The 27,085-nt window shown below is 45.0% G+C and overlaps 1 protein-coding gene across 7 annotated transcripts in view; it reads right to left on the bottom strand.

Annotated features, from left to right (window-relative positions):
- Positions 1-27,085, bottom strand: part of LOC134225255 (formin-like protein) — a 269,171-nt gene that overhangs the window by 235,564 nt on the left and 6,522 nt on the right. For 3 of the 7 annotated variants that reach the window (XM_062705180.1, XM_062705181.1, XM_062705175.1), the window contains exon 2: positions 2,784-3,631. The exons of 1 other annotated variant lie outside the window; for it this stretch is intronic. The gene's annotated coding sequence lies outside the window, so the exon portion shown is untranslated. Of the gene's footprint in view, positions 1-2,175; positions 2,761-2,783; positions 3,632-27,085 lie in introns of those variants that run through there. 3 more of the 7 variants (XM_062705178.1, XM_062705177.1, XM_062705176.1) reach the window with 3 other exon arrangements.

The following is a 27,085-nucleotide window of genomic DNA, read 5'->3' as shown; positions in this document are numbered from 1 at the left end:
ATCCCGATCAAAATGGCTTGCGCCAAGCAGCTTTATTATATCTAATGAAGAAATTCTATTAGCCCGCCCCTTCATTAATCGTTATGAGTGCCCATTATATTTACAACCATAGAGATCACAAAGGGGCGGGGCTTACGGGCTTAATTTATTGAATACAAGAAAGCTGCTTTCCGGTGCGCGCGAGCCATTTTGATCGGGATTCCGCGGAAAGAGCGGAATGAGCGGTTCGACAAAATTTGATGCAGCGGAGCGTACACAGCAGCATGAAGGCGTGGATAGCAGTGGCAATGCTGAAAATTTATTCCAAATGGTGTATAGGCTTAGCGAAAAATCATCAAGTGGCGATCGGACAATTTCAACGCAAGGTGCTGACAAGCGTTTGGATGCATTTAGTTGTTGGAAAGACGCATTGGGAAAAGAAAATTGATTCTTCTCAGGACCAGCATTCTATAGAAAGAAAGAGTTAATTGCGAAAATTGATTGTTTCGGCGGCATCGGGTTTGGCGTGGTAGTTTGGTTGCTGTTAGTGATTCCATCCGTTCAAATTAATTGCATCATCTCCCTCCACCGCGCTATCAAATTTGCTAGTTACGATTGAGTTTTGCACTTTGAAGAAAGTTCAAATCGGATTGTCGGATCAACCTTCTTTTGTATAAAGAGCTTTTTCATCCTCAAAAATGGCCGAAATAAAGGAGAAATAAGCAGAATCAGAAGTGGCGTGAAACCAAATAGCTACGTAGTCCTACGTCACCTTTGCGTACAACCCGATTGGGCTGCACCTTTGAGTTTTTGGTTAGGATTTTAGAACAAAGTTGTTCATAGGATTTTGAATTAGTTTCGTTATGTTATTCATACAATTGTATGTAGCGGGCTTGGTAGTCATATGGCTACTGCTTCTGCCTCATACGCAGGAGGTCGTGGGTTCAATCCCAGGTCCGTTCCATTCTCCTACTTTGTCTATATTTCCTCTTTCTCTATATTTCTCATGTTCTAGAAATCGCTAGAACTGGAAATGGACTTCCATACCGTTTCCATCTCAATTCCTATACCTTCAACTTGAATATTCTAACAGTAATCTGCTAGAATTGGAAATGAACTATAAAGCGCGTTTCCAAACATCCAATTAGAAATTCCATCAGTTGCTTTCTCCTATCTATCACATTGGCAGCTCGTTAACCAAGACGGACCTCTGCCTCTCGAACCTATCCCAAAAATTCCAACAAATTCCGCATGAACTCGTGGCAAGTGCAGAGGTATATTCGGCTAGCAGTGGGCGAGTGATTGCATCATCATTTCCTCCCCCTTCCCTACATTGACTTGCATTCTGACGTGGCAGGCGCCAGTATGACCTAACAAATGAGATCACCAGTACTTGTACATTGAAGATGTGAGCTAGTCCCAAGCAAACATCTGTTGGTTCCCTGTGCAAGAACAGCTGATCTGGTCATAATGGAGTAGCAACTACGAGCAGTAAATCAAGCTCAAGCTTAAGTTATTCATACAATTGTATGAATAACAATCTTGTGGCTTCTTTTTGCTAACATGCGTGCTGCTGAAAAAAATCACATAAATAAATAACAAATCAAATACCTTTTCATTGCTTTGTTTTTGATGGGATGAAAATGGGAACTATGAGATGAACTGCCGAACATGAGTGTTTTTGAGGTGATGGAAATGGGAACTATAATTTGAACTGCCGAACCGTTCCCCTACATGAGTGTTGTATCTGCTGATTCGTTTTACCGTTATCTGTTTAATTATTTAAATTTTCCACAATCATATAGCAGTTTCAAAACTTTAAAAACTAACATGTTCTGAGAGTGTCTTCAAATATAAAGAATGATATCAACAATTATTTATAGCCTATTTAGATTACGCTATTTGTTATATTATTTATCGAGATTAATATTGGGAAGAAAATTGGATTTGTGGGGATTGGCATCAAGTTACTGTTTATCATTATTTTTATTATCTTAAATGGCGTATTCTTAATAGGCTATAAAGCTGTAATGCATAAAGTTCCAAAAATCAGATCTGGCGAAGTGCTTTCCATATGTTGAAATGAGATATCAAAAAAGGATTTCCATAAAGTCTTATTTTTTTTGTTTCAGAAGCTCTTTATAAATATAGTAAGATTTGTGAAAAATATTTTCAAGATATTTGCAGAAGACTTACCTTCAGAAAAACGAATTAGCACAGCAGAGCATTCCGACCTAATCGGAAACACTTATTCCAGCTCTGCTCGTCGACAACTCTCTCGCGTTCTAAGTCCTCCACAGCGGCAGAGGCATCGATTCAACGGCTCACATCGACGAGCCAACAGAACCAGACAAGACGAACTTGAATTTATGAATGTTGTGTGTTGTGGTGTGTGGTAGATGAAAGAAAACGCAACTAATGTGAATATCTCCGCACTCTTTGCATCCGACCCGACTGAACACTGACTGGCTGAACGCCAAAGAAGAAGCACACACAACCCAGAAGGAAGGCACAAAAAAGCCTGTGAGCACTGAACACCGATCTTCGCTCTTGCAGCAACGACGGAACGATCCAGCCAGAGCACCACCGCAACAGATTTAGATTCCGATAAAATAATGTTACTGATGGCGTTCTTATTCCAAGAATCACTGAACAGGAATGTCGTGTGAACGGTCACATATTTTCACATTATTTATGCACTGAATTGAATCAATTTCTTCAAAGTCACTTGAAATTTAAATACTACAGATTTTTCCGATAAGTATTTTCTTATTGTTGTAAATAATTTTAAAAAAATCACTCACTGACGTGTACTCCAGGATACTGCAACAGCCGACTTTGATTCATGCAATTTCTGAACCTTCTCGTTCTTATTTTGTGCTAATGAAGGTCCTGAACGTCTCAAGAGGCCTCAAAACTTCCTTATGTCACTGTTTCTTTTCTGTGCAATATTTGTTTTAGAATAAGCTCACAAACACTGCTTAACTCGTAGTTTGCCAATTGTATACATAATTCGCCAATTAAGTCAAGATCTCAAGTTATAAGCCTAAACTCATACACTTTGTTGTATTCCATGTTTCTTCGAACAGTTTCGATTTGTACAGTTTATTTTCTATTCAATTTATTCATCTCACAAATTTGCGTAACTATAAAAATAAAACTTTTTCATATGACCATTTTAGTTGCAAACAACTTTATGCACAGAATGTGTTACTCCGATTAATAACACTCAAAATACCAACGGATGTCAGCCCGACAGTAATAACTACACACTGGTTCCAATATGGATCTAAAGGTTATCCAAAATCCTACACTTTTTGTTCCCACTGGTCTCCCCAATCCGTTTCCGTTTCCAGCATACACAATGATGAACACTACGCCACCGCACGCTTCCTATGAGGATGATTTCAATTGAAATATGGTGATCATTCAACACTTTCTTTGCTTCAGCAGGGTTCTACACAAGCCCTATAGAACGTCTCATACGAGCTCGCAATCCACCTCTGAACAACCTCGCGTCACAACATTCTCCAGCGTACTGACTCTACTCAACAAACGCAACATTCGACGGCACTGAACTGGACTGTTCCTCGCACAACTGTGTCCGTGTTGTGTTGTGTTGCGATATGCGGCACGGCGATGGATGAGGTCTCTGTGAATGCGAAAGGAGAAAGAAAGAAGCTGAATAAACATCAATACAACCAAGTTGCACTTAAGGTGTAATAATACAGAGTAGTAATAGTAATAATAGCAAGAGCGACAGAACGCAGACACTTATGTGCTGGGACAACGGGAGAAATTACTCTAATCAGACTTTAAATCATTGTTAATAATTATTGATAAAAATCATAATTTTCAAAACACAAGCTAAGCAACGGAAAAACCCCGGAGGGCTTTCCGCGCCTTGCAGCTTTTGTTTATTCGTTTATGTATTGAACTTACTTAAAAAAAACTTAAAATCTGAAAACTCATGAACGATTCAAATAACTCGTGAGTTGAAACGCACCCAACTCAGCACCTAAAAAATCATGGCTGAGTTGAATCATCCATTTGAATCATCGTAGGTTTTCTTTTGTTCTCCTTCGTAAAATAATAGTAAACTAACGTTCAACACATAGAGCAATGGATACTCTTGCGTTTGTAAACAATAAAGAATTTATTGCCTTATAAACACTTTTTACTGCGAAATGATTTTTTGGGAAATTAGTGAAATGATCCGTTTTAGCATGAAAAACTCAGACGTGATGCATTATTTTAAATTCGCAAACGATTTAGTTCGCGCGGGAGCGCTCAATGAGTGAGTGAGAAAATTATGAATGATTTTACCAACACTGATGCTAAGTATATCTAAAGAAATAATTCGATTGAATGTCCTTAAGCTCCTGTTACCGCAAACCCCATCAATAACTCATATCATTAGCATATAAGATCAATAGCAATTGCAATCAATCTCCCACGATTATTATCAGATTTCCATCTGATCCCTAGCCTTCAGCCAAGGAGAAGAGAGGAGTGTCGGGGCCGAGCGAATATCCTTAGGACATCCGTCGAATATCTGAATTATCATGGGCTGTGTACTGACAAGTAGAAGATGTACCCAATATTCAAATTAGTATCGTCTCGTTCTATGTTTCGTTCTGTCAATCGAGTTTATATTCGTGGGCTAATGGGCGCCTACAATTCGAACGCCGATTGCTTCGATTTAGAAATTCAAATCTTATTCAAATAATTCATGCTTTCATTTCGTATCTCCGATTATTATTTTAACACAATCCGCTACTACCACAAGGAGGTTCGCAGTAGCTCAATACTCTCGATAGCAAATTGATACCTACTCAAAATTCGCATATATTGCCACACACGAACCAGTTCAAGTTAGTTAAAATAAAACTACCAAACTATACACGTCTGTCGTGATATCTATCGCAATACAGTCAACTTTCGCTCGTTGGGCTAAACTCGTAGCCCATCTAGTGAAAGACTTTCGTTAGTTAGGCTGAGATTTCATCTGTCAAATCAGCGAATACAACACTGTTAGATGACTTTACCCATTAATGGGTACTGTGTTATTGTTGATATTATTCCCACCGTGAAAAATTCGCCCATTTTCTTGAAAAAAGTGGCACTTTTTAATGAGTAGTGGCGCTTTTTGAAGAAAATGGGAGAATTTTTCACGGTGGGAATAATATCAACAATAACACAGTACCCATTAATGGGTAAAGTCATCTAACCGTGAATAGAAATTCAGAGCTGCCAAAGTGCCAACTGCGAAAAAGAAAAAAACTGCCGTTGATGTCATAATTTGACGTCCACCTTCGTTTTAAGTGGGCCCAACTAACGGGCGCCCATCTAAAGATAGCCCATAGAGTGAAATTTGACTGTAGCAAGAGAGTGTCGAATTAAACGAAATTATTTGGTAATAAAAGTGTTCGTTATTCTACCAATCCCGCCGCGTTGAAGTGTGTCACGAACTCCGAAACCGCCAAAGTGCTCCGCGCCAACATTTTTGGTCCTTCGAGCCGGATCAACCGCGAGTAGTGTCGAAAATCGCGGTGATTTGCAGTTCCGTCGCGAGCATTATCGGTGGCAATAGTACCAACAAAGTGCGCCACAATATCGTTCATTTGTCGGCGCGGGTTACAGTGCTGCTATTGAACAGAGCCTGTGGATCGACGCATTTCGGGGAGTGTGAAAGAAAGCGCATCGCAATCGGCGCGAGTTAGCGACTACAGTGCTGCAAATTTATAAGGGCCTGTGAGCCAAAGCTGCAGTGGGTGAAAAACTATAAAACTATAAGTGCGCGAAAGATCCTTAATTACAAGTGATCTCGGAAGATTGTCCAGTGGCAGTTATCGTTGAATGGTGGTCGGGATCGTCCCGACACGGTAAACGGACAAGCACGCCGTGACGCTATCTGAGCGTGGCTTGGGTTCTTTGTGCGTCGCTGGAGCGCTAGTAAGTACTGCATGCGAGTTGAAGCGTCGAGTGATGACGAGTTTCTTTGAAGATAAATAAACGGGAGTTTCGTTTCATTTGCATGCGAATCATTTTTGCACTGATCAAAATTTGGTTTTGCATTCATGGCATTGCTTTCATCCCGTGCTAGTTGAGGTGCATAGTGTGCTGTGGTTGCTCAGGTTGGTCAACTGCTTTGTATCACTGTTTTTTGTTGCTTGATTGTTAGAAGATGTTAGAAGAAGAAGAAGAAGCTAAGTTAGCTGACGCATCAAGAGCGGTTTCATCTCGATACAATGGCCAACTTGAAACAATTTATGGAAGGTTTTGACCCTGTTCGCAATGGGCACCAACTCGAAGGATGGAAGCAACGGATCGAAATGGTATATAGGGAGTTCCAGACAAACCGTTTGAGTCTCGAGCTACTAAATGACGAAACAAATGAGGACAAATCCGCTGACATCAAAAAGGAAGCTGAGAAAAGCAATCGTCAAACAAGGCAAAAGTTCGAAAATGATTATATTAGCGCTTACGGTTTCCTCACCACAAAGTTGCGCGAATTGAATCCCCCTCAGTCTTCCACTCAAACTGTAGCGGTAGTTAATGCGCCCAATGTTCCTCAATCTCGCATCAAACTCCCCGAAGTGAAACTTCCCACTTTTGATGGATCCATTTCTGAATGGATCCCTTTCAGAGACATCTTCAAATCTCTGATAGATAAATTTTCGTTCCTCGTAGCATCAATTGTCAAGGATGCTAGAAAGGTTATTGAGTCAATTGAACTCACTGAAGCAAATTATGCTGTTGCGTGGCAGTTATTGGAGAAAAGGTTCGACAACAAGAAATTGGTGGTCAAAAGCTATCTTGATTCACTATTCTACATTGAACCAATGAAAAGGGAATGTTATGAGTCCCTAATGCGTCTCATTGACGATTTCGAGCGCAACTTATGCCTAATTAACAAAATGAGCATTCAAACGGATGACTGGAGCGTGCTTCTAGCTCATATGGTTTTCATCCGCCTCGATACCTTCACCCTCAGGCAATGGCAAGCCCATCATAGGTCTACTGAAGTTCCTCAATACAATGATCTGATGGAATTCCTGCGTACGCATCTCATGGTTCTACAGTCGTTGGTATCTTCGAAGTCTCGTTCATCTGAATATCCCACATCGAAGAACCAACACTCACAGTTCAAATGCGAAGTGTTCCTGAAGATGGCCGTATCCCAACGCTTCGAGCAAGTGAAAAGGAAGAATCTCTGCATCAATTGTCTCTCTTCCTCCCACCAACTAAAAACCTGCTGTTGTGAAACGACCTCTGTCGGGAACTGAATGGACATCGGTCGGCCGGCTAAGCAACAATAAACGCCACAAAATTGATTACGTGTACAAGCATGTTTTATTTTCGAATCGCAACATCACTACCCAGGTACTATCTTGCTCCCTACTCTCCTATTCTTCATCACCTGCATGCATTCTTCTTTTTTCTTTCCGCTGCTACTCTTCTAATTCTTCTTCGTGGCCTTCGGCCCATGCACAGGGTACTCACGTCCAACGTACGCTGACCAGAAGACAGCCATCGGTTTCCAGCTGCGCTCGAGCCTACCTGCCTCACGACGATACTAGAGCGATGCAAACAGCACCCTTGGATGTTGTGTCGACAGCCGTACCCGTTACTCGTCTGATCCACGTGTCTCCCCAACAGCAGCCCCCACTGGGTATCAATGCACGCACCTCTTGTAGTCTGCGAAGCACTCCCTTGGGACAGTCCCGATGTTGTCGTCCCAGTCGCGTATCGGGATCGTGGTAGGGATACCGCTCCCCTCGATTGCACCGGGAATTCTTTCCGAAGGCTTTTCTTCTCGGTGCTACCTGTGGTGTAGTGCCAAAGCTGCCTGTTGGTGTGGTGCCAGACGTGAGCTGATTAACCTATCAACGTTTTACGGAATCAAGCTACCTAGTCGTGTGCGCCGACTAGAGAACCACCGGAGAATCGTCCGTACACCTCTGAACGCTCAACCTCTATGTTGTGGCGAGACAACGCTTGTGGTCATCGAATGATTAGCGAGCAATCTTCGGCGCAGAAGCAAGCGGATGAGTGTGCTGGCCGCTGCGGTTCCAAATTCTCGCCAGTAAAAGCTCTCCTGAACTCCGTGTTTCGGCGTTCAAGCAAATGTTGGCACGTGTCGTCCCGTTATCAGCACGACGACGATAAATTTCCCTGCGCCGTTTCTCGTGCAAGTGAAATCTTCAACTGTTTTCCACTGCGAAATTCCAGGTGATTTTCGTCCCGCTTCAGTCACTTCGGAGTGTGTCTAGACCGAACAACTTTTGCTTGCCGACTCACTGTTTGCGGATAAGGTATGTGTGTGTGTTCACCGGATGCAATGTTTCCGCTTTTCGCTGAGCTTCCGATGACAGCTGTTTTTCGCTATGTTGTTTTCGATGTGCCCATGCGGTGTTTTTGTTTTACTTTTTACTTGTTGTACACGCTCAAAATTCTTTTTGGGTTTTAGATGTTAAGCTTGTACACGTTACTATTCATATGAATTACTGACAAAATTTACTAACGTAACACTGTTCGTCCAGCGGATGTCGTGTCTCCAACCAGAAGCACCATACTATGCAACACTGCCAAAAATATCTATCTAAAATATATATGTCTCCGTTATAAATTTTTGCAACAGCTCCACCCTAATATAATCGATATGGAACCACACATAAATTAAATAAATGCTCATTCGAGACCACACATAAAGTTTATTTGGATATATATTTTATTAGTAGTTCGCGTGGAGAATGGTTATGTGTGCGCTGATATACATCATAACTTAAATCTATGGATTTTTGCCAATAAATATGTGTGGATTTTTAGTAGTGTACACCAACCTCCTAGCGATCGCTCGTCCTCCCAACACAAACCAAGCACACCGTCTGTTACTGGTTCCGGTTCGCAATCGGTGAACCAAACAAACTCCTCGAATCAGTCTTCCTCGCCATCTCGATCAACCTCTTCTTCAGAAGCACATCCACCCCCCTGCCGCCACCCAAGCCTCAAGTCTCGTTTCCACCTCGCTCGTTGGTCGCAGTCGAAATGTTCCAGCTACAGTTCTGCTACAAACTGCCATCATCAAGATTTTCAGTCCAGACGGAAGCACCCAGTGGGCCAGAGCACTGTTGGATCCTGCATCGCAACTTTCGTTGATAACCGAGAACATGGTTCAGAAGCTGAAACTTAATCGCTATCCCTGTCGTCAAGAAATTGGTGGAGTAGGAAACAGCCTGGTCGTTTCCAACCAAGCTGTGGACGTACGAATGGGTTCGCATTGTTCGGATTATACTGCCGTTGAACCCTGCCACATCCTGAAGAAGATCACCCGTGAGCTTCCAGCGAATGCAGTTGATTCCTCTCGATGGACAAGGCATTGCCCTCGCCGATCCGAAGTTCCATGAACCAGGCCCGATAGATCTGCTGTTGGGAATGGAGTTTTATTGTGAATTCTTGTTGGATGGTTTCAGGGAGCTTGGCCCTGAGGAACCTGTTCTACAAAACACCGTTTTCGGCTGGGTTGTAGCCGGAAAGGTGGGATTTCATCACCATGCAGGTCAACCGCTTTTGGGAACTGGAGTCCTGCTGGTCACCCTGTACACAGTCTCCCGATGAAATTTCCTGCAAATATCATTTCGTAGCCAACACATTTCGTGATGAGTCGGGGCGATTCGTGGTAACACTACCCAAGCTCGGACGCTCCAAGAATATTGCGGTTAACAGATTCTATGCACTGGAACGTCGACTTGATGCCAACCCAAATCTGAAGCAGGCATATGCTGCATTCATATCGGAGTACTTGCAACTCAACCACATGCGAGAAATCGACGACGTCAACGATTGCTTCCCATCCTACTACCTTCCACATCATGGCGTGGAGAAGGCGGATAGTACCACCATGAAATTAAGGGTAGCCTCCTGCCGACGCCTCCTGCCGAACTGACTCCGGCGTGTCACTAAACCAGGCGCTTTTGGTAGGACCTGTCGTACAAGATGACTTGTACGCAATTTCGCTTCGCTTTCGGATGCGACAGTATGCCATTGTCGCAGATGTATCGTCAGATCCGTGTACATCCAACTGACTTCCCTCTTCAATGTATCCTGTGGCGGAATTATAGTCGGGAGCAGCTGAAAACGTTCGAACTTACCACCGTCACCTATGGTACGGCTTCGGCGCCACCAGGTGCCTTCTAGAGTTGTCTAAACAAGGATCCAACGATTTCCCTCAAGCGGCGGAAATATTAGCCAAAGATTTCTATATAGACGACATGCTCACCGGAGTCGAAGACGAGGACGATGGAGCACAACTATGTATCCAACTTCGGAACCTACTGAAGTCAGCTGGGTTTAGCCTACGTAAGTGGGCATCCAACTCCAATGCCATACTGTCAGCCATACCATCCGAGCTACACCCCGGACCACGATTGCTTGTGGTAAGTGTCCGAAAGAAGTTCTGGCCGCTACGCATCCGTAACTTGGCACGGAGTGTGGTTCATTCATGCGTGAATTGTTTTCGATGTAAGCCTACTGTTCTGGAGCAACTCATGGGAGAAAGGGTAACGCTTTCTTTGCCTTTCCTCAACACCGGCGTTGATCTATGACCATTCTATTGTCGGAAGAATCGCAAAGCAGTTTCTACTAAGTGCTATATCGACATCTTTATCTGCATTGTCACCAAGGCCATCCACGTAGAATTGGTCAATGACCTCTCAACAGCTGGTTTTCTCGCGGCATTACATCGATTCATCGGTCGCAGAGGAAAACCCGAGGTAATCCACTGCGACAATGCTCGAAACTTTAGAGGAGCTGTTCGAGAACTAGCAGAACTAGCCAAACAATTCCACTCCCAACAACATCAGAATGCGGTTGTGAATTAAACCGCCAACGACGGAATTCACTTCAAATTCATTCCGCCTTGCAGTCCGAACTTCGGAGGGCTGTGGGAGGCGGCGGTAAAGTCGTTTAAGCAGCATTTCCGTTCGACCGTTGGCAATTCCGTTCTGTCGCAAGATGAGTTCGTCACGTTGTTGGTTCGTATTGAAGCCTGTCTGAACTCCAGACCACTTACGCCGATCTCCGCCGACCCAAACGACCTGGACGTTTTGACTCCGGGTCACTTTTTAATTCATCGACCCTTGACGTCCTTCCCTGAGCCTGACCTTTCCGAAGTTCCTCGGAATCGCCTCGATCGTTGGTAGGAAAACCAGGAGATCCTCCGACGAGTATGGAAACGCTGGTCTACGGATTATTTGTCTGGCCTCCACCCACGCACCAAGTGGACTCAGGTCCGGAACAACGTAGAGGTGGGCACAATGGTGCTCCTCAAGGATAACAATCTTCCTCCGCTAAAGTGGCGATATGGAAAAGTCACCCAAGTCATTCGTGGAGCTGACGGCAACATCAGGGTCGTCGACGTGAAGACAGCCGACGGGCAATATCAAAAATTGCGTGCTTCCGGTGCGCCCTGGGCATACCATGGAGGTTTCAGAGCCCCTCTAGCACTGACGTCTACCATCGCGGTATTGTCATACTGCGCAACGATCTGGATGTCCGTGGTGATGTAGGTTTGACTGGTGCTACGAACCGCAAAACGACTATATCAAGTAAACTGGCCGCTTTGTCAACTCTTCCAGACAAGCCGCTTGCTGAAGTCTATCGTCGTTCAAAGTCACAATCTGAGGCTCCTAAGTCGACCGAACCAGTTATGGTTTCCATTCCTTTCACAAGGCTAGAACCGAACACCGTGAAGTACTTGCAGGGGAAGAAGGACTCCCAAGCTGACTTTGAAAAACTCAGGAACCTGGTGCGAGACTCGCGCCAATCCTACATCTGATCAACTGTCAAATCTACAATCGCAGCTGGAATTATGTCGGAAAATTTTAGAGGGGCTGCAAACCAATAGCCGAGAAATCGAGTCAGACCCGACGAAGTTAGAGAAGCTGCTGCGGCATGAGCCAATCACGAGCCAGCCTACGTTTGTGGGAAAACAGACAGGTGCCATACCGAAGGCAAACCGAATGTTGCAATCGGATCCCGAGAGCGATCGAATTCAGCCTGAAAGTGATTCAGAACTTGGCGCCATTGGAAGAACCAAGCCGCTGAATGATATTTGGTTGCTGAGGACGTCGGTAAGCCACAGTTGCCGGCCATCGGTAAGTCAACCAGCGGAACCCCAGGTAAGCGTCAAGCCTTGAGTCACTCCACTGAACATATAAGCAAATTAGTCCCTGACCATACCATTAATCAAAAGGCACCAACGAATCTTTGCGCGCCCGGGATAAATTGATCTGCGCCTTACAAATTCCAATGAGCAGCTGCGAGATTCATATGCGCTCTCGAACGATGAATTCCTGCTCTACTCCCAATCCGAACAAATTTCAACAGACGAACAAACACGAAATCTTTCCCCGCGTACTGTCACCATGTCCCCAACAAGATCCGATTGGACCTACCAAACATCAGCTGGCAGCTAGACAGTCCCTGGCCAAAGAACTACCTCAATTCAGCGGAGATCCAGCGGAGTGGCCGATTTTTATCTCCAACTACCGCTATACGACCGAAACTTGTGGTTACTCGGACGGAGAAAACATGTTGCGCCTTCAACGGTGCCTAACAGGACCTGCGCTCGAAACAGTGCGCAGTCGGTAAGTGTTACCCACGGCAGTACAACAAGTGATGTAGACCCTTCGAATGCGGTTTGGTCGCCCGGAGATGCTGATCAACGAAACTGCGAAAGGTGCAGGATATTCCGGCTCCGAAGTCCGACAAGCTTGAAGGACTCATCGAATTCGGAATGGCGGTGCAGGCATGAAGCAGCGGGTGAACGCGCTCACCTGTCTAACCCTTCAATACTGCAGTAGCTTGTCGCAAAACTTCCGGCAGACCAGCGGATGATGTCGGCAGGGTACAAACGTGGTTTCCATCAAGTTGATTTGAAAAACTTCGGCCATTACATTGCATCGGTGGGGCAGGATGTGACAAGTGTGGTTACTTTCGAACTAGAGGTAAAACGGAGCTACGCTCGTGATAGTTCGAAACATTTAATGCGTCACTGCAGCACCAAACTGGAAAGCGCTCGCTGGTTGAGCGACGCGATGGTCCAGCGACGTTCCAGCGATGACAATGACCTCCCGCATAGACAATATTGATGGCTGTCGATACAGTCACCATAAACATCTACATTCCTGCGCTGGACCTCCAACAATGTCCGCTCCACGAGTTCAGGTAGCCGAGAACCATACCCATCGTCTCCGGACATCTTCAACTATGTTTCGAATCATTCCGGTTACTCTACACGGAGCCAATAGTTCTATCACCACTTTCGCTTTCCTTGATGAAGGCTCGGATTTAACATTGGTAGAACACGACTTAGTAACCATGCTAGGTGGTAAAGGTAACTCCACTACCATTATGTCTACGATGGACTGACAATACATCGGGTGAAGAGAAGGAATCACAAAAGATTACAATCGAGATTAATGGGATCGGCCTGGGCAAAAGGCGGCAGCTTTTGAACGCGCGAACGATTCATAGCCTTGGTCTTCCCAAACAAAGTTTTGACATAGAAGAAGGTGAAAGTGCACAAGCACCTGAAAGTACCTTCCCCTCGGATACGTTACCTTGCCGCGGTGGGTCGGCTTACGCCATTAGCACTGAGATGGCAACCAAAGACATATCCTGTCGTGGTGGTATCACATGTTGACTATTTTTGTTTGGTGCCGCGTTATATATCGGACATCGTGTCTTGGAGCCTTGAATGGTAGTGCAGTCAGGCAGAGGCCTTTTCATCAGTGATAATGATGTGAGTTCTCTTCTTTTCGGCATGGTTTTCTGATGCGTTCCCTGTGACGCTGAGTCGTAGCCACGCTTACATTTAGCTAGCTAGGCATTTATTGATATACAAAGTATTCAAGATATTCGTAGGGAATCGACTGCTGGATTCACTGAGTAGATTTTTTTTCAAAACTAGGAACGTGGTGCCAGTTTTATTTTGTTATGCCTCACTTCGAAGAGCAATAATAAAAAATACCGCAAATTATAATGATGGTATATGAACAATCTTATGACGGCTTCATTCACGATAATTTTTACTAATAGTAGGGAATAGGCGTGATGAAGCTTTACTTTGCCACCGAAAAGTGAATCCTATAGCTGACTCATAACTGATCATTAGTACATGATAGATAATGACAGTTAGTTTGGAAACGATCAAGCTACTTATTAGAACATAATAATAGTAATACCTTGACAAAGGAATAACAATAAAATAGACTAAATGCACGAACAGTTTCCACTTTTTACAAGACATAACTTACATTGTGTTTGATAGTATTGACACAGGATGAACCAATAACTTAGGCAAACAAAGTAATACAAGGAACGCATACTTTATACCTTCTGACCATAAAGACAAGAATGACATCGTACAGATCAATCTATATGATTCGGCAATTGAGCCTCCAAAATAAACGAAAGATTAAAAAAAATGTATATGATTAGGAATGAGATAATGAGAGAGAGTATCTATTAGAGTTGTAAATGTAATGTCTTTTGAGCCAGTTCAACAGTGTCTTAATGGACAACATGATCCTTGTACGGCTGGAAAACTGCTTCAAAAGTTATTAACTTGTCATTTTTTATAAATCGGGGATTGAATACTTATACTTGATAAAAAAAAACTTCCGACTCAGTTTCTTCGATGAAGCATTGGGCAACATGTTCCATTTGAGTTGAAGAAACTGCTTCGGTCGATTTCGAGCGCGTACAATGACAATAGACGTCTAAATAGCATAAAAGCTGACAAAATAGTTTGACTCTGACAAGAAAATGACAAAAATGACTTTAAACTATAACGATGTTAGTTAGCATGAGATCTGTCTGACTATTTATGAACGTAATTCCCTCTGATTCAGTTGCAACAGCGTCTTCTTGGACGACATGTTCCGTGTACGGCTGGCAAACTGTTTCGAAAGAAATTATGCAACGGTATCATCAAAGGCCTGGTGCAGAGGTTTCTACTCTATTCAGAGTCCCGCCAGTAAAGCTTCATAAAAAAAAAAAGAAGAACGTGAAAGTGCATAAGCACCTGAAAGGTATTCCAATCGCAAGCTGCCAGAATGCAGTTCCCAATATTCTCATCGGAGCGCCTCGCGGTGCCACTGAAATTTAGGGAAGGAGAAGGAATCGCTCCAGTGGCAGTCAAAACCAGACTTGGCTGGTGTGTCTATGGGCCTCGAGGAAATAATAATCATGGATCGTATAGCTTACATGTTTGTGGATGTCTCTGTGATGAAACGCTTTACGAAACAGTCAAATGTTTCTTCACCGTTGAAGGAACTGGAACAACAATGACGGAAATCCCGATGTCTACGGAGGACGAACGAGCGTTAACTATAATGGAAGCTACTACCAAGCGAGTGGGCAAACGTTTCGAAACAGGACTTATTTGGAAAGAAGATTGGGTGGAATTTCCGAACAGCTACTCTATTGCAGTGCGCCATCTAGAATGTCTAGAATGCAGAATGGATCGCGATACGGGACTGAAGGAGAATCTCCACAGGCAAATACGAGAATACAAAGTAAAGGCTACGCACACAAGGGCACGGAAGCAGAATTGAAAGCAGCGGACCCTAGGAAGGTGTGGTATCTTCCTGTAGGAGCAGTGATAAATCCCAAGAAACCCTACAAGGTGCGTGTAATCTGGGATGCAGCAGCCAAAGTTGATGCGGTATCATTGAACAGCGCACTCCTCAAAGACCCGGATCAACTTTCTTCTCTTCCGGCTTTATCGGGTGGCGATCAGCTCGGATATCCAGGAAATGTTTCACCAGGTCAGGATCCGTGAAGAAGACAACCCAGACAACCAGAATGCATGCATAATAGAATTGTTTTTCTGTTATGCGATGCCTATGCGCACAAATTTCATCGCTTACCAGTCGCGAAAACACTTTTTACGTACAAAAGTGGAGGCGATATAAGTGTATTTCTTATCCGACGTTGCACGGAAGTGTATGCGATGTGCACGATTTTTATGCGAGTTTGTTCGTTAAGCCCGATGCCCACGTAGCGTCTTTTCAACGCTGCGTGCACGTGGCGTTGAAAAAAACGCAGGTGTGCATCGGTGCGGCGACGCTGCGTTACCGCTTTTTCCCGATGCACACATGCGTCTTTTTAACGCCGTGTGCACGCAGCGTTGAAAAGACGCTACGTGGACATCGGGCCTTATGCATTGCGATGTAGTTTGTGATAACAAACTCTGTTTGACAGATAATCCGATTTCATGTGAGTTTGATTGCAGGAATATGCGATGTCAACAAATGAAGCTGGAATAAACTCGTAAAATAGCCTACTGTGCGGGAAAATTTATAAATAAACTGATGAGCTTTGCACAACAATGCGAATCTGATGAAACTTGGATCGGTAAACGATTTTGATCGTGCATTCTTATGCGATGTGTGGTTGTCTGGGAAGAACTCTCAACGATTCCTTTGGCGTGCTGACCCATCTATGAAACCAGAAGTCCACTTGATGGATGTCGCTACCTTCGGTAGCACTTGCTGGCCAGCTTGGGCGCAATTCGTTAAAAATCGAAACGCGGAGCTGCATCGACAACTGTATCCAGAAGCAGCGAAAGCGATCGTCAACGACCATTACGTCGACGATTATCTGGCCAGTTTTAGTACAGAGGAGGAAGCAGTGCACGTAGCACGAGACGTACGACTCGTACACGCCAACGGAGGATTCTCACAGCACAACTGGCGGTCGAACAGCCGTGAGGTTCTAAAGCAGTTAGATGTGGTCTTGCCCAAAGCGAGAACACGGAAAGGGTTCTTGGAATGCTTTGTTACTGCTGTTGTTAATTCGAACCGCTACACAACCAACGAAGAGACAAGTGTTACGGTGTGTTATGTCGCTGTTCGATCCATTGGGGATGCTCGCACCGTTCCTCATACACGTCAAAGTGTTAATTCAAGACCTATGGAGAGAGGGCACTAGATGGGACGAGCAAGTCGGTCCTGATGCATACGTGAAGTGGCAGCGATGGATCTGGATGATCGAGTATATTAGTGATGTACAAATTCCACGATGTTATTTCCGTCACGCTAACCAGGCAACCTATCAAAACTCTGAGCTACATGTGTTTTTGTTGACGCCAGTGAAGTAGCGTATTCGTGTGTAATCTTTTTGCGCAGCGAAGGAAATGACCCATGATGCTGCATTGTGGCTGTCAAATCCAAGGTCGTTCTGTTTTGGGCGTGCGTTGGTCCAGGTTCCTCATGAAAAACGATATTCCAATTACAAGAACGGTGTTCTGGGCGGACTCCAGAACGGCACTGGCATGGATCCGAGCAGAACCCAAATATTATCGGCAGTTCGTGTCCTTCAGGGTAGGTGAAATTCTTGAGCACACGATGGCAAGCAAATGGCGATGGGTTCCATCAAAGGCGAACCCAGCAGGCGAGGCGACCAAATGGGGCAGCGGACCATACTTTGACAGTAAGTGGTTTCAAGGTCCAGAATTTCTGAAATTAGTCGAAACTGATTGGCCTTGCCCTAAAGAACCAGTGACTTCTACTACAGAAGACATTCGCACATTCATCCTGCACCATTCCACCTACGAGCAGGTTATTGATTTTCATCGGTTCTCCTCTTGGAATCGGTTGCATCCAGCAACTGCTTATGTAGGGGAAAATACGGCTTTGGCAGGTTTTGTTCTATTATTGTCAGGGGGGTTTTTGTAGACCGAATTTTATGAAATTTGGCCACAATATTCTTTGATTTGCAAAGAATGTTTAAGCCAAATTTGAGTATAATCAGTCATAAAAAACCCTCTGTCAATAAAAAACCTGCCAAAGCCGTCATTCCCCCTACTTAGATTCCTGCATAATTCTCTCTTCTGACATACCATGTGAGTCTGACTTGATTGCTCACTCAATCACAAGTTAGTCATGCTTGTCGACTGCTGCTCGGCGCGCCAGATCCTCTACAAGCTGCAGGCAATCTGAGTGGTTGCAGTCGATACTGCTGGGCACATTCTTTGGATTAAGGGTTCCCGGGGTTGTATCCCGACCGCAAACGCCTAGCATAGATCTTCTTTCGACACTGAGACGAGGACATACGAAAAGTATGTGCTCTGCAGTTTCATCAACACCTGGGCAGTCAGGGCAGACGGGGCTCTCCACGTGAAGGTACTGCCGGAAGCAGCTATGGCCTGACCCTGACAGGAATTGTGTCAGATCGTACCTAAGAAGGGATACGGCAATGTCTGCCAGTAGCCTACGTCTACTGGCACACACATTGGAACTGTTGGACATCATCCTCGATAATGCCGCAACAGCAGTCGAAGACCTATTTCACGCATATTCGCCATGGCTGCCGAAGGTCAGCTTGTCATCTATTATGACCCCAAGGAGCTTCAAACTCCGCTTTGATGCTATCGCGACTTAGCCCGGATGAATCATTGCATGTTGAACCGACTTGCGGTTGTTGATGATGACCACTTCCGTCTTATGTTGAGCGAACTCCAGGCCTGTAGCGCTAATCCAATCCGCCACCATTTCTACCTCGGAAGTTAACTCCCCGTAGACCTCCAAGGTAACGTCATGCACGAAGCCGATGATCTTAACACCACGAGGGAACTTTAACTGTAGAACCCTTTCGTACATAAGGTTCTATAATACCGGGCCCAGTATTGAACCTCCTGCGATAAAGGAACGCTTCTCTGGCCAACGGTCTCGTATAATAGTACACGGTTCTGGAAATAGCTCTCCAAAATCCGGTACAAGCCCACCGGCAGGCTTAGCCGGTGTAACCTGTAACGTAAGCGCGATGGCATCCCAGCTTGCGCTGTTGAATGCATTCTTCACATCAAGTGTCACTAACGCACAGTATCGAATACCTCGCCTTGTTCTTTACCACCGAATCAATAGCATCCACCATGAACTTACTCTTGCGAAAACCGAACTGATTGCTTGATAGGCCGTCCGTACCCTCTGAGTACGGGGTCAACCTGTTGAGGATGATCCTCTCTAGCAACTTTCCCGTCGTGTCTATAAGACAGATTGGTCTATACGCCGATGGGTCGCCTGGCGGCTTCCCGGCCTTCGGCAACAGCACCAATTTCTGCCTTTTCCATCTTTTGGGGAATCTACACTCATCAAGGCATCTCTGCATAGCTAGCCTAAACATGTTCGGGTTCGCTATGATTGCTGCCTTGAGAACGCTGTTTGGCACTCCATCAGGTCCTGGAGCTTTGTTCGTTACCAGGGATTTGGCCACCGCGAATTGCTAGATGATCACTAAGCCTGGTGCCAGACCAGGACTGACAAACGCTATGTCAATCCATAACTCGACCTCGTTCCTTCTGAACGTGCTAGCACTGACTAGCACTGCGTCGAGCTTTGCTAGCGCCTCTAGTAACGCTTGATCCCTTCGATCGGTGCAGCGGCTGTCCCGCTCCACTGCCCAAGCGTTAAAATCTCCTACTATGAAGACCGGCTTACGACCCACTAGGTCGGACCTGAGACGAGACCTGCAAAGACGGCTTCTTTTTCCTTATTTTGACGCTTGTTCTTCTTTTCATCACAGTTGATTATCGATTCTCAACTGTTTCCTTGAGTGTTTCACCTAAATCCCGGGTAGAATCTTCTGAGCACAATAAAAGTGTTTGTGATTTACGGATTTGTAAACTTATTTTAATAAAGATTTTCCTATCGGAAATAAAACACGTATTCATAACAGTTCAATATTAAGCTGTCCGGCTTTTCTAGAATACTTTTCAAAGTGAAAAAGTACTCGTAAAACAAAATCATTCGGAATACTTTTTGAGGGATACCAATACTTTTACGCAAAAAGGTGCTGGTTGCATCTGACAATTCGTGACAGCGCTTGCTGGTTGCAGATGAAGTTACATTTTTTCCTCTTTGCAAGTCCCGTCCCAGGGTCGGACGATAGCATATCGATCATCTGGTTGAACTGTTCTAATGGCCACCTTGGTGGGGCATAGCAGCTACAATAGAACACACCATTGATCTTGGCTATCGCGACACCCTCAGCAGAGTACCAGCCTCTTAGATCGGGTACCGTCCCGTCGTACAAATAGCCACCATCCTAGACCCGTCCGCCACCCAATTGCCGTTATCGACAGGGGAGCGTCCACAAATTACGTAACGCTTTGAGGGGGGAGGGGGGGTTGGCCAAAGTGTGACGATCCATAGAAAATTTTCAGACGTTTCATACAAAAAGTGTGACATAGGGGGGAGGGGGGGTCGAAAATTGTAAATTTTTGCGTTACGTAATTAATGGATCTTCCCCAGGGAACGTTGTACGAATCGGACAGGATGGCGACATCGGTCCTCGACTACGAGACCGACTGCCACAGCAGCTGCTGCGCAGATGCACAGCGATTAAGATTCAGCTGTGTAACTTGCACGGCTTCTTCTTGTCTGTCTCTCCGATGGGACACGGTCTTCTCGACCTCTGGACCGCACTGGTCTCTGACGGCACAGACCACGTTGTCCGCTTTCGTGACCTCGTACAGTTGCTTGCACTGGAGGGTCACTTCCGCCCCAAACGACCTCACCTCGACGCCGTCACCCAAGTCCTCTTGGGCCAGCTTCCTATAATCCGTCCCATTAGCTTGCGCTCCGCGTTTCAGAACCAAGATCATCTCACTGGTCTTGGTACGTCTTACGCTTCGCACGTCCCGACCCAGCGCCGAGAGCTTTTCGGCCGCCCGCATCGATTTAAGGACTTCGGCGTACCTATACTTATTAGTTTTCACCAACAATGCCTCGCCTCTGTCCTTAGCTTTCTTTGCGGGTCGAGATGCGTTAATTCAAAATCGACGAAAATGCTAATGGGACTAATAAACAATTCACGGCAGAAATACTTCAGTTCCCAGCATATTTATCCCATGTCGTTTTTGGCGATGTTCCTCTCGCTGCCTTGACGACCACCAAAAGTATCCACCAATGAATTCAAGAACTAGAATGGAATACTGGCGTTGCGTTGCGTTGCGTTGTAACGGAGTATTTCGTAGATTGCATACTGATAGTTGTCATGTATATTCTTTACCTTTCTTACCCCAATTGCTTATGGATTTCCATTTGGGATTCAATGGAAATCCAATTGGGGGTCCAAAATGATAAAACATGAAAGCTATCATTGCCGGCCACGTCCATCTTCTCCGTTACTAGGAAAGGGAAGGAAATGATGATATGACATCTACTTAACGAGAGGCCAGCGACTAACCGACGCCCTCATAGATGTCAAGGAATTGGATGGTGGGTAGGGTATGTGGTTTAGGAGTATCATTATAAGCAAATGATAGAAAAAATTGTGGAAATACGTTGGGAGTGACTTTGCTAAGAAATTTATGTCACTCCATTATCCTTGCCGATGATTTTCCTCGGATATGGCGAAGGTATTAGCCTTGCCCTGGCTAATAGCCTAGGTTTAAGCGCCTTTGCTCGCTCTCTGAAACGAAAAAAGAGCAAAAAGAAATTAAATTCCCCTTCCCCCCTGATATGATAATGATTAAAGTAGTCCTGTATAAAATATCGTTTTCAAAATTTTTTAGGCCAATAGAGCATTTCAGACATGACATACGAATCAAGTATATAAATAGCATTTGAAATCGCGGGACACAACTCGGTATACATATAGAGGAATACAAAATAATTGGATGCATTTTATCGGAAAAGTATTTGGTATTACCAATCCATCAAACCATCGTTCCTTACTTACCAAAGACTAAAAATCCAAAATCCATAAAATAAGCACAAATCATCTACTAACCAAAGCTTCTTTGGTAGTTGCGCTCTTTTCTGTCGTGAATTTTCTACTTACATGAGCAGTCCTCAAAGTTGGAAACCTCGTCCGAGACGAATGAATACACTGATGTAGACGATTCAATCATCTGGTCCAATATCTGGAAAATTCTTGAAAGCCTCACTCGCTGCCACTGGTGGAAGTTTTCGAATCAGCGTGCTAGGTAGTTTGGTGTAATTTTCGGTATATTGGTAAGATGTTCCGCAAGCTGGATTGGTCCGTCGAGATCTGCTGTTGTCGTTGATGCTGGGATGATTCCTGGACGCGTCTTGCCGAAGACGAAGCAGAGGCTCTTTGAAGTGTCACCATCGCAGTACTTGTGATGGTTCTTGCGAGAGCTGATCCTTAAGTCGCTGGTCTCCCTTCGGATGGTACTGGCAATTTCCCAAGTTGTTTCATTTCGATACTACGAACCATACATGGATTCCTTTTTTTCATTCTTCCAAATGATAAAAAGTTCGAGAAATTTTACTGCAGCAAAAGTTTAGACGTCAATCTTGCGCCAAGGTTTGCTTCGATCCCCAAGAACTAGAATGGAATACTGGCATACAAATTGTAGCCATAATATCTAATAGAGAAATTACTTATTGGCACATTTGCAATGCTATCACAACAAGCGCAGCGTAACGATCGCCCGCTGCCGATGGGACCCCGCGAGAGTTCTACCTTCGCAAGTTCAACGTAATCCTTCATGAGTTGAACCTGCTTCTCAATGAAGCCCTCACCGGCAATCTTTCCCAAACCTTCGTGTTGGTGAAGAAGAGAGGTGGAGAACACACGGCCCGAGCGTACCGGCCCATATCGCTGCTCAACAGTGACTTTTCTCCCGAATTCTGAAGAATCGACTGGAGCGCGTCATGCAAGCCCACCGTGTCTTCAGCGACGGACAGAAATGTTCGAACTCGGAGCGCAACATCTTCCAAGCCAAGCTCTGAAAGATCGGATCGCCAGTCTCCGTCACCACCGGTAAGCCGCGGTAAGCTCATCAGATTTGATCGCGAGAATGCCTTCGATGGTTTCATTTCATTCATTTCTTTTCGACACCATGCGGTCGCTCGGGTTCAACGAGGAACTCATCGCTCTTCTCGCGCGCATTGCCAGTCGGTCCACATCCCGGCTACTCGTCAATGGGTGTCTCTTTCGTTCGTTCGAGATTTCTCGTTCGGTGTGACAAGGGGACCAACTGTCCATGCACCTCTTCGTCTTATATCTCCATCCGTTGGTAGGCCGGCTCGAGCAAGTGTGTGGAGAGGATTTACTGGTTGCCTACGCCGACGACATCAGCGTGATAGTGACGTCACCGTGGCAGATCGAGGCGATGAGGGAAGTTTTTCGTCGCTTTGGTCGTGCCGCCTTCGCGCAATTGAATTTGCGCAAAACCATTGCGGTGAATGTGGGGTATTGCGAAGGAAATATTGTTGACACCCAGTGGCTACAAACTACTCATGTAGTCAAAATTCTGGGTATTTCCTTTGCAAACTCCATTCGTCAGATGACAACCCTAAATTGGAATGCACTGATGGGGAAGTTCGCGCAGCAAATTTTGCTCCAAACATTGCGTTCGTTGACCATACACCAGAAAGTAGTTATGCTGAATACGTTTGGCACATCCAAGCTATGGTATTTATCGTCTGTGTTGCCACCCCTCGGTATTCACACGGCGAAGATCACGTCAACAATGGGTACGTTCTTGTGGAGAGGAATTACTGCCCGTGTCGTGTACCAATAACTCAGCTGGCACGGGACAAGGAGCAAGGAGGCCTGCGCCTGCAAATCCCGGCTTTAAAAAGCAAAAGCTTAGCCACCTATAGAGCGCTGAATGAGATCGATTCCCATCCTTTCTACAGATCTCTTCTTTTCCACGCAAATCCTCGCCCAGCAATTTCAATAGACTATCCCGACATTAGAATCATCCTCTTATGTTTATCCCAAGTTCCCCACCTGATCCAACGAAACCCCTCCGCCGATCTTATTCACCGGTTCTTCATTCAACAAACCGAGCTTCCAAAGGTGAAAATAAATAGTCCAGCGATCGACTGGCCACGCGTGTTTTTTTTTTTTCCAGTAGGGTGGGAATCTGCATCCAGACACCGGTGGGCTACCGGCGAACGGGGTTTAGCTATTGCCGACCCGCTAAAACCACCCTGTTCACAGACCCTGAGTCTCCCCGGAACAGCTTTTGGCATTACTTCTGGGAGGGGTCCGTGCTACTACGCACGCCCACATACTAGCTACCCACTAGCTTCAAATCACAACTAGCTACCCACTAGTTCCTCTACCTCATAACTAGCTACCCACTAGTTCCGCTACTACTTAACCAACTACCCGCTGGTACCTCACCCTCGAGACTAGCTACCCACTAGTCGGCGCTATCCGACTGCTGCTCGGCGCGCCAATTGCGCTGCAAGATGCTGGCAATCTGAGTGGTAGCGGCCGAGACCGCGTTCCACTTATCAACCTCTTGACACATCCTCTGGATAAGATTATCCGGAGTAGTGTCCTCCCGCACACCTCTAGCATTCCGCTTCTAACATCGACGAAACGAGGACATACGAATAGTACGTGCTCGGCAGTTTCGTCGACCCTGGCAGTCCGGGTAGACGGGAGAGTCCGTATGCCCAAACCTATGTAGGTACCACCTAAAGCAGCCATGGCCTGACAGGAACTGTGTCAGATGGAAGTGAACTTCCCCATGCCTCCTATTAACCCATCTTGATACGCTAGGTATCAGCCGATGGGTCCACCTACCCTTAGAAGAGTTACCCCAGTCCCGTTGCCACTTGATAGTCGAAGTGACTCTAATGGCTTTACGGGCTCCTCTGGTTCCGCGCATGTCGAAACTCTCCTCGTCTTCCCGTATGACTAGTCCGATGGGTAACATACACGCAATCACACAAGCGGCGTCCCGTGATACCGTGCGATAGGCACTTATCACTCTGAGACACGCTAGCCTGTGTACACTCTCCAGCTTCTGCAGGTTACGTCCAACGCTAAGCGCCGAGGCCCAAGCTGGACCGCCGTATCTGAGGATAGATACTGCAACCCCAGCTAATAACCTGCGTCTGCTGGAGCGCACTCCCGAGCTATTGGACATCATCCTGGATAATGCCGCAATAGTTGTCGAAGCTCTCCTGCAGGCGTAATCTACGTGACTGCCGAAGTTCAGTCTATCGTCGATCAGCACCCCGAGGAGCTTCACCTCCCGCTTGGAAATGATCTCACAGTCGCCCACGCGAACCACTGCCTCCTGTACCGACTTACGGTTGTTAACAACAACCAACTCTGTTTTGTGATGAGCTAGCCCCAGCTGCCTTGAGCTCATCCATTCCTCTACTACAGCGATCGCGTGGGCCGCCGTAAGTTCCACTTCCTCAATCGACTCTCCGTAAACCTCCAGCGTTATGTCGTCGGCGAAGCCAACGATCTTAACACCTGGGGAATTTCAGTCTTAAAACACTATCGTACATAGTGTTACGTAGCACCGGGCCCAGGATTGATGCCTGGGGGACGCCTGCGGTGATAGAAGCTCTACGTGCATCGGTCTCGGATCAGGGCACGCGATTCTGGAAAAAGCTTTCCAAAATGTTGTAGAGGCCCACGGGAATGCCCAACCGGAGTAACGAGAGCGCGATGGCATCCCAGCTTGCGCTGTTGAATGCGTTCTTGACGTCGAGCGTCACTATCGCACAGAATCGAGTTCCCCTCCGCTTGCGTTGTATCGCTACTTCCGCAGTTTTCACAACCGAGTTGACAGCATCCACCGTGGACCTACCCTTACGAAACCCAAACTGATTGCTTGACAGGCCGTTCGTACCTTCGGTGTACGGGGTAAGCCTGTTGAGGATAATCCTCTCAAGCAACTTCCCTGTGGTGTCCAGTAGGCAGATTGGTCTGTACGCCGCCCAAGTAGCACTTGTAACAACTCTTAAATATAAAAAATAAATGAAAGGTTACATAATGGTTGGATTTAGGATGCTTGAAACCTTCCAAGTCACGGTTGATTGCATTTGGGTAATTTTTCAGTCATCTTGAAACTAAATGTGTTATCAGTTTTTAAGCAGTTACAGGGTAATTGAATTGTAACCATAACATTGAACTGTCATAAGCACTCAAGTCACAATAAAGTTTTTAATTAGTAACCGAAAGACTATCTGGATAGTAGATACCAAGTAACAAAAACAACACAATAATATCATGATATATAGTGGGGGAGCCTCCATCCTGATATGATATCCTAACACCATTGATGTCTGGTGCCGAATTATAATATCTTGATGCAGAGATACTGCACATGCATACTTTTTTGTATATTCACTAATTTGGACATGAATTTAATAATCAAAATAAAACACAATGCGAACTATTCCAAAAGTTGCCAAACGTCAAACGAAGCAAGTTACCCTGCAACATCAATAGCTATGGAAGCAAATTACAATGTAACTAAATTCAATGTTGAGCTGAGTCACATCAGTGTTGCAAAAAAAATATTGTTACTAGTAACTAATCTTCGCAGGCGTACTAGTTGCAATGTAACTTGTTTATGATTTGTAAAAATGATAGGTTACTTGTAACCCGTATGTAACGGATTTGTATAGCCCTATTTATATGATCAACACTGCATGTGAAATGATTTTGTCCATATCGGAAATTGTTGTATACTGAAAAATTTCGTGTGCACTTAGAAAAACGAATTACGGTATTATCGTTAACAGTACTAGAAATTATCGTCTAGTTTAATATTGTTAGTGCACAGCAATTTGACAAAACTATGATTTGTCTTAACAGGCATTAGTTCTATAAAATAAGGTAGGTCGAACGTACTTGAGTGTTAACTCAATACAGTTACAGTTACCTCAAGTTAAAGTCTATCTACTGCCTAATACCTTTCCGAGAAAAGTCGACTTTTGCTTCTTTGAAAAATAATATCTCGGAAATTTGTATAGTTTTTTTTCACATAGCTGTTTTTTCCATAACTTTTTGAACCAAGAACAACAACAGTGCATTAATGATTAGATGCTCCTTTTCGACCAAAGTGCTTGTTTTATAAAATGTGGGAAAATACTTATCTGGCAGAATTTTTGTATCGATCTTCCTATGATATTACCAGTGGAAAAAAATTCCATTCCTATTTATAAAGGAAAACGAAACCCAAAGGTGTGCATAAGTGATGCTAAAATTATGTCATTTAAAAATTAATAATTATCTAACTATGAAGTGTTCGTTGAACAACTGCTTTTGAAAGATGTTGATAAATCTACAGCTTCCATAA

This window comes from Armigeres subalbatus, chromosome 3 (genome assembly GCF_024139115.2).
Source record: "Armigeres subalbatus isolate Guangzhou_Male chromosome 3, GZ_Asu_2, whole genome shotgun sequence".
In the NCBI taxonomy this organism is placed as follows: Eukaryota; Metazoa; Arthropoda; class Insecta; order Diptera; family Culicidae; genus Armigeres; species Armigeres subalbatus.
The sequence above is the reverse complement of the archived record's forward strand: the minus strand, read 5'-3'. Positions and strand labels throughout refer to the sequence as shown.